The 15,271-nt window shown below is 46.5% G+C and overlaps 1 long non-coding RNA gene across 1 annotated transcript; it reads left to right on the top strand.

Annotated features, from left to right (window-relative positions):
• LOC110435307 lies at window positions 5,294-8,537 on the top strand. Its single transcript, XR_002452955.1, has 3 exons — window positions 5,294-5,410; window positions 7,862-7,912; window positions 8,203-8,537. It is a non-coding gene; the product is annotated as an uncharacterized LOC110435307 (long non-coding RNA).

Below are 15,271 nucleotides of genomic sequence, written 5' to 3'. Positions count from 1 at the left end.
GCTCTAAGGAGGAGTGCGGCAGCCATCACGTTCTGGATGGCCGTGCTGAAGACTGGGGGGTTGTCACCCCCTTCGTCCTCGATGATGCGGCGGTTGACGTCCCTGGCACAGCGTCTAGCCTCGCCCTCGTCCCCGCGGGCGGACTGGTCTTGGACCAGGGTCTCGCGGAGTTAGCGGAGGCGTTCACGCTCTTCTTCGAGTCTGGCCTCCAGCTCGTTGAGCTGCTCGAGGTCAGGGCGCTGTCCTCCTGCAGGGGCTGATGCTGCTTCGCGGGCTCCAGGATGGGTCCCGGGAGTCGTGTTGGGAGGTGGAGTGGCGTTCCCCTGCCTAGAGGGTCCTGCACCCCCTTGAGCATTGGGGGGCGCTCCTCCGACCTCGAGGTTGAAACACTCTCGTGACGGGTCGTAGCTGCCGTCGTCGGAGTCGGAGTAGCCGAGGCAGTAGTTGCTGGCCTCCAGAAAGCGCATGAAAGTTTTCGGGTCGCCGCCATCGGAAAAGTCAGCGCCAGCCCACTCATCGTCGCCCGAGGTGGGATCCTCGGGGTCTGACGAAACGGGCGGTGTAGCGATCAGGTCCAGGGTAGACCTCAGGTGGTGCTCTAGAAGATCTACGTACGCACTTAATGAAGTGCTCGCGGAAGAGGCGTAAGTGGCGGTTGTGCTCTTGAGTCCCAGAGGGAGCTCAGGAGGCGTTGCGGTCTTTCCTCCATCCATGGGTGGAGGACGACGAGAAGTCGAGGCCCACTAGTCCCTCTTCGGAGGAGGGGGTGGGAGCCGTGCTTTGCCCTTTGACCGGGGCGGAACAGGAGGTCGCGATGATCCCCTGTTGGTCCGTGGAGTGGAGCTTGACGCTCCGCGGGCCCTTCCTCCGGTGCCTGTCGGGCCAGAAGAGTGGGTGATCTAGTGAGGAATATGCGGGGGGAGGGCCGGACGGACCCTCGCCTCAGTGGTAGGGTCAGAGATCCTAGACCTCTGACGCCCCCGCCGGGCACCCCCTGCATGGAGCCCCGAGCGCCTCCCACGCGCCGGCTGCAGTGGGATCGGCTCAGGGCGAGGTTCGGCGTCACCACGTGGTGGGAGGAGGACCATGTCATAGCCAGAGCCAAGCGACATGAACTCCAAACTCCCGAACATCATGATGGTGCCGAGGCTGAGTGGGTGGAATCCGTCTACCATCCAGGCTTTCCCCAGTAGGGAAAGATGAATGCCATGCAAAAGGCCCCTACCTGGCGCGCCAACTGTTGGTGTCTGGACTCATGGTCTAGACACAAACGAGTATAAGTATGCGTGACCACCTAAACCCGGATGGTGATGCAAGTGGAACACAGAGAGTTTATACTGGTTCGGGCTAAGGATGCCCTACGTCCAGTGAGATCGGGGGTCTGTATTGCCTTGCACCCAAAAGGTGCTTGTAGTAGGGTTGTACAAGCAGGTTGCGAGAGAGGGTTAAGTCCCAAGTCTCGACTTATGCATGGTGGACAGAGCGCTGGTTGCTACTGTGTGAGTGAACTCGCTTAAAGTTATGGTGTTTGTGTACTGCTTGATCGTGTGCTATGTGGATGAACCTGTCTTGGTTGTGAGCCCTGGCTCCCCTTTTATATTCTCAAGGGGACACAGGTTTTTACATGTGTGATTGGAGATTTTCTCTGCTGAATGGTGAAGCCACAGTCCCGACCCTGTAGAGGCTTGCCCATCTCGTTCTTGAGGCATGGCTGACAGCATGGTTGCTCCTGTGGAGGGTTACCGAGCCCTGTTGGAGTCGTGGGGGTCGGATCGGTGATACTGCAGCCTGTCGTGTAATAGTAGGAAAAGACTAACACGGACACTGGTTAATCTCTCACATTCCTCTTTTAGTGTGAGGCGGTACACCACAGTGAAAGAGGTAAGGTTACACAGTGAAAGAGGTGAGGCCACAGTGACCGGGGTGGTTGGAATAGTTGCCACCATGCCCTGCTGCGATATGGGAGTCACTGCGCCTGTCACGTCGTGGGTACGGCGCCGTGCGTTGGAAGCCTTGCTCTGTGATAGGGGATCGGGCGAAGCGGCGTCAGCGCCCGAGCCCTAGAGGGGTCGGGCGAGGCGGAACTTGCGTTCGAGGCCCAGAGGGGTCGGGCGAGGCGGAACTTGCGTCCGAGGCCCAGAGGGGTCGGGCGAGGCGGTGCTTGTGTCCGAGGCCCAGAGAGGTCGGGCGAGCCGGTGCTTGTGCCCGAGCCCTGGTAATTATGTATGGTTTGTTTTGTCTTTTGCGATTTTTATTTCTCTGATTTGGGTATCTTTTTTATGGTACCCAACAGTACGTCTTGCATCCAAACCATCGTATTTACTCTTATTAAGCCGGCTAAGCTAGGCAGGAAATCGGCCTACCAACGTGTCCTGTACGGCTTCTCACGGAAAAAAAGGTTCACTGTAGCAGTCCACGCCGCATCCCTGATTCAAGCATTGTTTAGTTTCAAAAATTTTTGCAAAATAGAAATAGTAGCACTTTCTTTTGTATTTGACAAATATTTTCCAATCATGAACTAACTAGGCTCAAGATTTGTCTCGTCAATTCCGACAAAACTGTGCAATTAGTTTTTATTTTCGTCTATATTTAATACTCCATGCATGCGTCTAAAGATTTGATGTGACGAGAAATCTGAAAAATTTTGCAAAATTTTTTGGCAACTAAACAAGGCCTCAATAGAGAAATATCTCCTCCCCTGCCCTCCCATCTTATCCTCTTTCTCCTTCCTCTCTCTCCCTCTCCTTCTCTCGTTCCCTCCCGAGGCGGCGACATGCGCGAGGCGGCGACGTACGCGGAGCTCGGCGGCCTCCCTCCCTTGCCTCCACTCCCGGACGATCGGTCCCTACGGCATGGCGTGGCGCGGCCAACGCGTGTGGCCCTGCGCGGTGCCCTGGCGTGGGCGGCCGTCACCGGCAGCCGCAGCCGCCCTCCCCCTCCGTGCGAGCTCCTTACAGGCTGCCGCGGCGATGTGCGTGAGGTGACGGCGTAGGATTAGACCGGCGGTGTCCCTCCCTTCCCCTACTCCCGCACGGGCGGGCCCCGTGGCACGACGTCCGTGGCCAACGCGCGGCCCTGTGCGGCGGCGTTTCGCGGGCGGCCACGGCTGTCCTCCCCCTCTATGCGAGCTCCTTGCAGGCAGTCGCGGCGACGTGCACGAGGTGACAGCGTCCCTCCCTTCCCCCACCCCTGCGCAGGCGAGCCCCGCGGCACGGTGTGGCACGACCGACACGCACGGCCCTGCACGGCGGCGTGGCACGGGCGGCCATCGCCGGCGCCGCGGCCGCCCACCCCCTCCGACAGTCGGCGCGGCACTGCTCTCCCTCGATCTGTCCGCTCACTGGTTTACTCCCCTCCCATCTCTTTCCCTCCCCTCTCTCCTGATGTGCCATATGCATGAACGAGGGCTCCATTTTGTCGTAGATATAGTGTTCTCATTTTCTCTTGTTGATCTACATGGTTACTGCATATTCTTGTTCTGTAGGTCGTGATCTGCTCAGTTTTGCTAGATATGAGAGCAGAGAGGTATTATGACCGAGATCTGAGCACATGAGCGTATCAGTGACATTTGTGTGACACCACTGTAGCGCTGGTGTTCTTATGTTTATTGTTTGCATTCCAGTCATGTGCAGTGATGAGTACGATTTCGTATTGTTGTTGGGTTCAAAATTGAGGGAATGGGCTACTGCTATGATTATTGCACCTGAAATTATGTTTTTGTTTCATGTGCTTGTCCCATAATACATGAGGCAATGGTCAATTGGATGATTCTGTTTCCTTGTATTCATTCCTGGCTGTTCTATTTTGTGCAGTCTTAATGCACCAATGAGAGCTACTGCTTATTATGTATTTAGTCACATACTATGCGGCTGGATTCACTCTTACTTATGAGATCCGTGGTTTTCATGCAATTACCTATAATGATTTGCCCCTTTGCGTTTTATTATCTATGATCATTGCCTGTGACGCCAAATTATATACTATCATTTCTGAGCACATGCCCTATTTCCAAGGATTACATTGCCATACACTTTGGTTGTGTATGGTCACTTTTGCCTCTGCTATTTCTTTGAGTTTTTGGGCATCAATTTTGTGCTTTCTTATGTTGTACTTGCTTTTATTTTGGCACAGTTAATGTTTCCGTTCACATTTTTAGCACCATCGATGATGCTTGCCTGTTGCTTCATAACAAGAAACATTGTTCATCCTTTTCTATCCAGTCTTGTGGTTGCATCAATAATCATAGTGTTCTCTTCAGACCAGTAGACTGTATATTTATTTGGTATGTAATTTGGACCAGCCTATTGCCATATTTTCCTTCGGTATGCATGAGATTAATTTTGGGTGCTATGGAGACAGCTGAAAGTCGCTGGTCTGTGGTACATTGGTTTGTGCAGCAATCACAATAAAATGGATATGTTCATAATTTCAGTACCATGTAAAACCTTCAGTTTCTATCTTCATCCAAGAGATGCCTACAATTTCTTTTCTGCATACTATACGTTCTCCCTATGTAAGGTAAATAGAGGCACAAAGCAATTTATACTTATACCTAATTGTTGTAGCTTCAACCATTCAACTTGCTCTGAATATCAATTTGCCTTGCTAATGTTGTGGGGTCATGAGGGTTAACTTTTCCATGCTACCGGCTTGCCAATAGTTTTAATTGGAGATTATATTTATTTTTCATTTACTGTAGGTTTACAGTCTAACTTTGCCACCTATTATGCTTCTATTGTCTAGAAAAGATCTTAATTTTATTTGTTAGGTCTTTGCAATGATCTATGCTTCAAATTGAACTATGTCAGTTTATCCTTATCTTTTTCTAGATGTGGTTTGGTGACTTCCAGATTCCTCTTGTCTAACCACTACTGGACCAAGGTAATCTGGGTTTTCTTTAATTCTTTATTCCCTTTCAATACCTATGTATGCAAATTTTAGTGCTCTTGAGGTACATGAACAACTTTCTTTTTCCTATAAAACAAAATTTAAGGCAACACACAATACAAGATATTCTTGAAGATCTGTCGAACTTGATTGCATCATCTTCAATTTATGTTCCCAATTCTCTGATTGGAAACAAACTAATGCTATTGGACCTTTCCTTAAATTATGTTGCAGACACTTTAAAACTCAAAAGAATAAACCCTAGGACGAGATAAGCACCACTATGAGTTCCTCTGAGGTTTGTTTTTTCTTCCCCTTTGTCCCCTCTTTCTTGTCGCTGCAAGGAGATAAGCAACATCCTCAATGTTTGTTCAATTTGATTTAGCCAAGTAGCAGACAACTCAGATGTTGCAAATTCTAAGGAGGGTGTTCATTTGGCCCTGAATCTTGTTCTGCAACTTTGACCATCCAACTTGATTTGGATACAATTTTGCCTTGCTAATATTGTGGACTTCATGAAAGGGTTAGTTTTTCCATGCTACTAGCTTGCAAATAATTCCAGATAGTTTTCAATTACTGTAGATTGTATAGTATAAATTTTGAAACTACTACACTTCTATTATCTTACGAATTTCTTATTTTTATTTCTTAAATCTTTGGACTAATTTACCCTAACAATTCTAAGTTGCTCCCCGTGTCGCCACCCCGGCCACGTCTCTGCACCTCAATGCCACCTCACCTCCTCCCCCTACCATTGGTCCATCGTAGCCTGATTGGCTGATTCCCTTTGTGTGGCAAGGAGCAGCCCACGTCGGCCTCCACAAAAACATCTAGCGCTCTCCCCACTCCTCATAAAAAAATAGCACGACCTCCCCATCCTCTCTCTCGAGCCCGAGGTGGACGTGACGAGACGACAGCGCCCCACGGGCGGTGAGGCCGAGGCAGGGGCGACGCCCACAGCCGGCGCAGCGTTAGCCCCCTCCTTCTCCGTCCATCGTGCGTTTAAGTCTCGGCAGTCTCTTCCCTTCCGTTCTCTCTCTCTCCCCATCCCTTCCGATGCGGACAGGGCGGTGGCACAAGTGGACCTCCACAATGGCTGGCACTTAGCACAATGACCGCCGCCCTTGTTCTCCTCCACACCCCCACGCGTGACGTACGGAGCGACAGCGGGCCCCAACGTGGTGGCGGCGGCGGTGGCGGTGAGGTGACCTAGGGTTTTGCCCCACCATAGGTGGCAGCGACCCTGGTGTGGGTAAAATACCGTCATAGATCTGACCTCGGCTCCGAATCGGCCGACACGCCAGCACGGGTGGTTGCCCATAGTCCAGCCCGATGTAACACAGTGCACTGTGGTTTGCTTGCCTTCTATGCCCCTCTACTAGGTTCGTGCTCTCTAGGTGATGCTGCCCTGTAACAGTTTTTGGCTTCATTTGTACCTTCATGATGTTTCGGAATTTCCTTTCACTGATACACGACGCTTGTGCTTGAGGATGTAGGGTTCTTTAGAGGTTCTGCTCAAATAGTCTAAACATGACTCATGCAGAATTTCTCACCTAGGTAATATTTGCAGTCTAATGCTGATTAAACAGTTGCAAATTTAAAAGCATTATCGTATTTTATTTCGTGGCAATATTTGCATGAGGACACCGTTAAAACGTGACTTTTGCTATAGACCACTAAAAAAACCTGTCTTTGCTAAAAGACATCCAAAAATTAGACAAATATGCTACAAGACACCAACCTTAGATCTTAACAGATAGCCACACGATATGACAAATATGCCCTTTTATCTTGTTCCTGAGCCACCGTGAAGCCTGACTCGGCTAGGAAAAGAAAAGACAGTAGCCAAAAATCAAGTGATTATTAGGTGCCCAGATGGTCAAATCGGAATGAGACGAATCAACAATCCAGACCCAATCCTGTGATGATTCGGCAACAAGCAACTTCACGATAAGGCATGGAGCAACAGCCTCCTGTGCGCGTCCGTCCATCGGTAGGAGCAGCAGCGTCCTCGCCAACGCGTACACGCTGCCGCCCATGCCGACTGGGGTTGCGGAACGGGTCGCCAGGGGACAGCCCCCATTCACGCAGCACCCAATCCTCCGAGAGGAACGCGAACGGGTCCTGCAGCAGCCGCCGTCGCACACACGGAGGCCACGGCGCCGTTGTTGCCGTCGTAGTGGTGTCAGTGGTAAGTGTGCCTGTTGGCAGTATGGGTGGCCACGATGGAGAGCAAGGGCGCGGAGAGGGAGGTCGGGGCTAGAGCTTGCAAAGGCCATGGACGACGGCGAGGCGCTTGCCGGGCTTGCGGGATCACAGTTCGCAGAAGTCAAGCCACACAAGTGTTCTGGGAGAAGATAAAAGAAAAGGGCATACTCGTCATTTCGTGTGTCTATCTATTAAAATCAAATATAATAACGAGTTTAGTGTCTTGTAGCATATTAGTTCATAGTTTGGATGTCTTTTGGCAAAGACAAACTTTTTTAGTGGTTTGTAGCAAAAGCCACATTTTAATAGTGTTCTGTGGCAAATTTTGCCTTATTTCTTAGATTATTTCTATTTGTCAGTGTCAGCCAACCAACACATGTATGTACACATGCTTACACATCTTCATTAAACACCTGCAAATCTAAAAGCATTATCGTATTTTATTTCCTGGATTATTTCTATTTTTTAGTGTCAGACAACCAACACAACTATGCATGCTTACACATCTTCGGTCAGGTAATAAACTTCAGCTTTTACTTACTCTTAAATTTACATATTTCACAGTACAATAATTAAACATCTGCATTTCCAACTTTAAAATACTATGTACACTATTTCTACCTAATGGAAACAACAGGGTTACATGATCTTACCCACACACTTCTTTCTGCCTATTCTTCAATATTGTGTTCTTGGGAATTTGGAGCACATGTTCCTTCTGCTTCATGCTTGCTGATGCTCCTTTCCTCTATGCTATGTGATGTAGGACCTCAACCAAGAGGATCTACGCAGACTAATAAGATAGGAAGGTGTGTTGGTGAGTTTCTTTCATTTTGGTTGTTGTGTCTTTCCTTCATGTCTTTTCTAGATGCACAGAATGGTGTGAATCAAGATAGCATTAGCCTCTGTGCAAAATAAATTTCAATTGATTAGAAATTTGTTTGGTCCCATCAATGATAAGTAATCAATACATATTATCCATAGGCATCCACATGACCCTTTTTCTATCTTAAATTTTTTCACATGTGAAGTGCTTTCTGATTCTGATTCTGTATTACGTCTGCTGCTAGGCTCACTCATGTTTTCCCCTTTGTTGCCTTCAAGCAGGGTATGCACAACAGAGGACCTACAAATATGTCAGCAGCTCCTACTTATCCCCGTAGGATCTAATCTGACCTACTGACCATATACTCAGTATAGGAATTCGATAAAAATTGATCTTCCCTTTGGGAGTAACGGTTTTGATTTTTAGGATATATGGTCGATGTGGTCTTACTATGGATAACAGGGACAGATCTAGGTGCCGCAATAGATACTATATATTTGGTTATGGCAATGAGAGCCAGGATGGAACACTCGAATTAAAAACAGGTCTATCTGGCCATTCAACAACCAGAGATTGTTCCATTTTCTTGTTTTTCTGAATTCTGAGTAAAGATCCTTTCCTCGTTTGGTATTCTGTTATGAATGTTAGGTTAGTTTTCTTTGCCTCGTATGCAATTCATAATAAAATTTTAGGTGAATACAGCTGGCCTATTAGTTAGCGTTGTTCAGTATGACTGGTGTTGTTGATTTGAGAAGACTCTACAACATTGGCAACATGACAATTGGAATGGTTCCTCCTCTGCTAAGTTCCACATGTCATGGACATTCATAGCAATATACTCGAGCACATCATCCTAGAGAACAATGAAAACAAGCCTTCCCTGCATAGGTGAGTGAAAAGTCTTTTTGTGCCCAAGGTTCTAGCAATTTATAGTGCTAAGAAAATAATCCCTCTGGATGTGGTGACAACAGTGCAATGGATATAGGCTTCTAAGTTAAATATTCTTTGCTTGGTTTACGACCACTTGACTATTATATTCAACCCATATTTTGGTATAAGCATTCAGGTTTATTAAAACCAAAGGTCCATTCTTAGTTCTTAATTTTTTCCATACTTAATTACTTCATATCAGTACTACAGAATTATCTTAGTGAATACCCCTGCCCCCACAAATACTTATGTCATATAGTCAGATGTATTCTAGCCTTCATGGATAACTGATGATTAGTGATAGCTACACATCTCTATGCTGCCCTTGCAATGTTTCCATGAAACATATATTTAGAGCATTTAGTCCTTTGGTGCATGGAAAAAGAAAGAGCTGTAGTGAAACAAACATGGAGGTGGCCGGTCAACTTATTAAAGTTTTTGCCTTTTCTCTACTCAAAGCACTTTTGCTGCTTGGTGCAGGTCAAGCAGAACTTAAAATGACACTGACAAGATTACCTGACAAGCTCAACTGAACCCCCAAAGTTTTAATAGGTCAGGTACCCTTGTCCACTGAATTATAGGTGGTAATTTCTAATAAGTTTCACTTTAGTTTTCTGCTACAGGTGTTAGTACTTGCATCTCAAGTTGCAAATACAATTACTGTAGTGCCGCTTTAAAGTAATAGTAGTTGGTATTTTAAAACTCCATGCAACAGTATTTGTATTCTGACCTTTCAGGATTAGGCGCATGGTTAAGTGTAGAATGTTCTCTTATAACACCGAGTTGTTGAGTTCTTGTTTGGTGCTCCATGTGAGTGCTGCATAATGCTTCTTCAATTTTGAAAAGCGTAGTTTTGATCACACTATCACATCACACTATATCGAAAAATACAGTTTTCCATCTATTCTGAACAAAGTTGCTTGTTGTTGTCTTAGTGAGCTCACCTGATGTGTCCCAGTATTGGTTCTGATTGCTGCAGTTTGCTACGTCTGAAGCTCATAAAGTACCATTTGCATAAACAAATCTGAGGATTAATTACTTCTTACCTATTCATTTTACTGACAAAAATAACACTGACTTCTCCATTTATGTTCTTTTTTCCTAAAAAATGAAATTATTTTCCACCTTGAGTATATATATTGACTTTCCAATGCTTTTGAAGTTGCTCTCATGCCTCATCTGTTGCATTCATGTAGGCAAAATCATAGAATTAAAGACACTTAAAATAAACAGGACGCTGTTTTGTGCTTTGGCCCTTTACACTTCTCTTATATGTATTTCAAATTTACCCCTACAAACCAAAGGTTCACCCCATCCAGCCAGCCGGGCCACATCGTCCCCAAAATCCCCCATTGGTCCACCTCAACCTGGTTCCCTTTGCTCCCTTCATGTGTGCTCTTTTCAGGATGGTGAAGTTGGATATCACAACCTCAGTATATTGGTATGCCTTATGTCCTGAGTATTGTTACTTGCCACTTTGCTTTGCTGTTTCCTTTCAAAAGAAGAAAATGTGTTGCATTATTTCTATTTCCTACAAGCAAGGTGGGTTTCATGTGTATCATCTACGTCGTGTGATCACGTCCCAATTTCATGTTTATTTCCACCTTTGGAACAATGGCATGCCCAACTGGGAACGAGAAAAGCGTCTCTGGGAAGAGGAGCAGGAAAAGGAATGGTCTACTGTTCTCTCTAAGAACACAAAGAGATCGATCAAAAAAAGCAAACAACAAGCTTGTCTCCTTTGCGAAGCATTTGGTTCAGAAGGCTCCGTGCAAGCCAGCGCAGCCGCCCCCTAGTTTGATCCAATTTGGTTCTTTTCTCGCTACTCTCCCTTTGGAGCCTGAAATCGGAGTGATTTCTCTTCTGTTTGTTGGGGACAAATTTGATTTCCATCTTGATAGTGCTCGTGTTCTTCGCGGTAATTTGCATGAAGATGCTACGTGCAAGGTGGATTTCTGGGAAACTGACAGATTGATTACAAATTCAAATTCTTCTATGGACCCCTTGGGCTGCAGCCGTTGCTTGCATACTGGGCATGTCCGCTCACTGTGCTTGGACAAAATTAGATGTTGGGCATGCTTCAACTATGGTCATATCCAAAGGCAATGCCTCACCAGGACCCGTACCAAATTAGTATGGATGCTGAAGGAAACTCCAACAAATCTCACGGTTTGCCAAAACATCCAGAGGATGGACTCTTTGCCTTCCCAAGCTAAGGAACAGCTCCATCCCCAATCTATCTCACATCAGCCTCCGCCGCTGCACCCTCCAGCAGGAAAACCCAATAACTCCACCGTTGACAAGGACAACAGATGCATCTTTGCTCCTGGGGCTGGCAGTTGCATAGAACGACACCTGCAGATACCTGTCCCAACCTTGCTCAAGCCGATCATCATTCAAATGTCCGCTCTGTTTGCTGAGCAGAATAAGCCTTACACTCCTAGTGGAATGGAAATTGTGTCGTGGAAGCCAACTGCAGCAGCTCTTGCATTACAAGTGTTTGCAACTTGTACTGAGTGCCATAGATTGCAGAGCCAGGAGCAGCAGAACTCCCATCAGAATGCAACCACTACCTCTGATCAGGGTTTTGAATTTGAAGCTCAGGCATCTCAGCCAAGCCCATCTATGAAAGTTTACAAAAGATGCCCAAGGACCAGAAAGACTATGGTTCTCCCAACAGTGGCATCTGTTCACAACCCTGATGCTCCGGTGGTGGACAAGTCAGTCAGGCGTAGCACGCATCTGAAGGCTGCTAAGGCAGGCTTCTCCTACAGGCTAGACAAGAGCCCCACGAAGAAGCACAAGGTTACTGGCCTACAGATCAATATTGATGGAGAGGCACGTCCAGTCGCCATTGACACGCTTCAATCCTGGGGAGTCAAATGCGGTGTCGATCCAAACGAGCTCACTGAAGAGGCGCTGATGCACGCGCCGACTGAAGACCAATCCCCACCCATTGTTTCCAATGAATAATCGGTCATGGCAAATTTTGTGTTGGAACATTAGAGGGCTCAATGATAGTAACAAGTGGGATGCAGTCAGAAACAAAGTGGAGGAAAGCGCTTGTGCTGTCTTCTGTCTGCAAGAAACAAAAAAGCAAGATTTTGACAGTGGTTTCATTCATAATTTTGCCCCACGGCGTTTTGATAAGTTTGATTTGTACCATCAGTAGGTGCATCTGGGGGCATCCTGTTAGTTTGGAATAGCTCAGTTCTTGATGGAACGGTACTAGATAAACAACGCTTTTGTATCACAATGCATTTTGTATCGAAACACAGCGGCCAGTCCTGGAAACTGACATCAGTTTATGGTCCTTGTACTGAACAAGCAAGATCTGAATTCCTCTCATGGTTCAAAGGACACTGTATCAACCCAGAGGACAACTGGCTTTTCATGGGAGACTTCAATTTTTACCGCTCACTTGAAAACCGAAACAGACCAGGAGGAAACCCTCATGATACTTTCCTCTTCAACAACGCTATCGGGCATCTTGGTCTAGTTGAGCTACCAATAAAGGCAAGAGCATACACATGGAGCAACATGCAACAGAATCCACTCCTAGAGCAACTTGACTGGTTCTTTACCTCTTTGAACTGGACGAATGAGTTCCCAATGACAGAAGTAATCCCTCTAGCCAAGCTGACGTCATACCACATTCCTTGCAAAATCATGATTAATACCAGCATTCCCAGATCCAACCTATTCAGGTTCGAAAATTTTTGGACTGAACACAGTGAGTTCATGAATGTTGTTGCAAATTCATGGAACCAAACTGATCATCATCCCAATTCGGCCAACAACCTTGCTACCAAGTTCAAAAGGCTTAGATATGCCCTCAAGTCCTGGAGCAAAAGCCTCTCGAACCTCAATATCCTGATTAGTAACTGCAATGTTGTCATCCTTTTTTTCGATGGCCTAGAGGAAAGACGTGCTTTGTTTGACGCCGAACGTAATTTGAGGAATATAGTGAAGGCTCAAGCTGCCAAACTCTTGCACTACGAACGTATTTATTGGAAGAATCGATACACAGTAAATAGAATCAAATTGCGTGATGAGTGCACAAAATTTTTTCACGCCATGGCTACAATCTCCTGGAGAAGAAACTCCATTCAACAGTTAGTAAATGATGAAGGGGCTGTGATTAGTGATCACGCAGGAAAGGCAGATTTGATATGGAACTCTTTTAGAGGAAGAATGGGGATCACAGCCAACCCCACCATGGTTTTCAACCTAACACAGCTCATCGTGCCTAATGAGGACCTCAGTTCGCTTGTCACCCCTTTCTCACAGTCAGAGATTGATAGCATTATAAAGAGAATGCCCCCTGATAAGGCTCCAGGGCTAGACGGCTTCAATGGTCATTTCATCAAAACATGCTGGCAACTAATCAAGTCTGAGTTCTACCGGCTGTGTACAGATTTCTTTAGCGGCCAGGCAAACTTGGAGAGCGTCAATGATTCACTCATAACTCTTGTTCCCAAAACTCTAAACCCAGAGAAACTAACTGACTACCGACCCATCTCGCTTTTAAACAGTAGTCTCAAGATCCTCACTAAATTGCTAGCACACCGGCTGCAATGCCAAATCCTAAAATTGGTCCATAGGAACCAATACGGATTTATCAGAAGCCGCACAATCCAAGATTGCCTGGCTTGGTGTTTTGAGTATATACATCAGTGCAAACAATCTAGACGTGAGGTGATAATTTTAAAGCTCGATTTTGAGAAAGCTTTCGATATGATTGAGCACACGGCAATCCTCCAAATGCTGCAGCATATGGGCTTCCCACAGAGATGGATTGACTGGATTAACAATATTCTATCCACGGGTACCTCGGCAGTGATCCTTAACGGAGTAGCGGGCAGGAAATTCAAATGCAGAAGGGGTGTTCGCCAAGGGGACCCTCTCTCCCCATTGATCTTTGTCCTGGCTGCGGAACTGCTCCAAATCATAGCGAACAAAGTAGCAACACAGGGCCTCCTAATCCCACCGATCCCCCAAGCAAGTGCTGACTACCCCATCGTACAATACGCCGACGACACCCTGCTCATCATGTAGGCGGATGCCAAGCAACTGTTCTTCTTGAAAGCATTACTCAGAAGCTTCTCAGACTCTACAGGGCTCAAAGTCAACTACTCTAAGTCCCAAATACTACCGATCAATGTCTCACATGATAGAATGCAGATTTTGGCCAGCACTTTCGGTTGCCAAATTGGCACGTTTCCATTTACATATCTTGGTCTACCTATGGGCACGACAAAACCATGTGTTGAAGACTACACACCGCTGATGGACAGGATTGAAAGGCGTTTATCTGCTTGTTCATCACTGCTATCTTACTCTGGAAGGCTGCAGATGGTTAATTCAGTGCTCACATCAACGGCCACCTATGTAATGTGCACGCTCAAACTACCGATCGGCGTGATTGACAACATTGATAGAGCACGCAAACAATGTCTGTGGAGAGGCAATGACCCGAGGAAAAAAGGAGGGAACCTGGCTGCCTGGCCAATGGTTAGAAAACCAAAGAGGAAAGGGGGTCTGGGAGTCATCAATTTGCAGGTGCAAAATGATGCTCTCCTTCTCAAACATCTCCACATGTTCTATATCAAAGTTGATGTTCCCTGGGTCAATCTCATTTGGAGCAAGTATTATTCCAACAAGGTGTCACACGCCACCAGGGAGGTTGGCTCGTTCTGGTGGAAGGATGTACAAAGGTTGAGCACATTTTTCAGGAATATTGCCCGATGCAACATAGGTTATGGCACGACCGTAACCCTTTGGCATGATCTCTAGTCACGTGACGCTTTAGCACTGCATTTCCCAAGACTATTCTCTTTTGCCAGAAATCCTAACATCAGTGTTAGTGAAGCTATGTCGGCCGAAGATTTAGATACTTTATTTGTGTTGCCCCTCTTACAAGAGGCGTTTGAAGAACTTGAACTACTCGGTGAATTCTTGCAGTCACAGACCTTAGATGAAGAGAGTAGAGATACCTGGATATATCAGTGGGGCAACGCAACATATTCTTCGAGCAGAGTATACAAACTAGCCTTCCAAAACCTTCTAGAGCACCCAGTCTTCACTTGGCTATGGAAATCAAAATGCACTCCACGAGTTAATGTTTTTGCCTGGCTGGTTTTAGTTGACAGATTGAACACTAAAACAATGCTCCAGAGAAGGAATCTGTATGCAGAAAATAATGCAATGCATCTTATGTAACAGCAGGATTGATGAGGACCTAGATCACCTATTCTTTGACTGTCCTTTCTCTAAGAGTTGTTGGGATAAGATTGGTATGCAGTGGAACACGGGCCTCAGTTTGTACCCCAGGCTGGCACACGCGAGACAACAGCAAAACATCCCGTTCTTTATGGAAGTAGTGGTCATTGCCTCCTGGGAGATATGGAAGCTAAGAAA

This window comes from Sorghum bicolor, chromosome 5 (assembly GCF_000003195.3).
Source record: "Sorghum bicolor cultivar BTx623 chromosome 5, Sorghum_bicolor_NCBIv3, whole genome shotgun sequence".
Classification (NCBI taxonomy): Eukaryota; Viridiplantae; Streptophyta; class Magnoliopsida; order Poales; family Poaceae; genus Sorghum; species Sorghum bicolor.
This window is presented reverse-complemented; position numbering and strand designations above follow the sequence as displayed.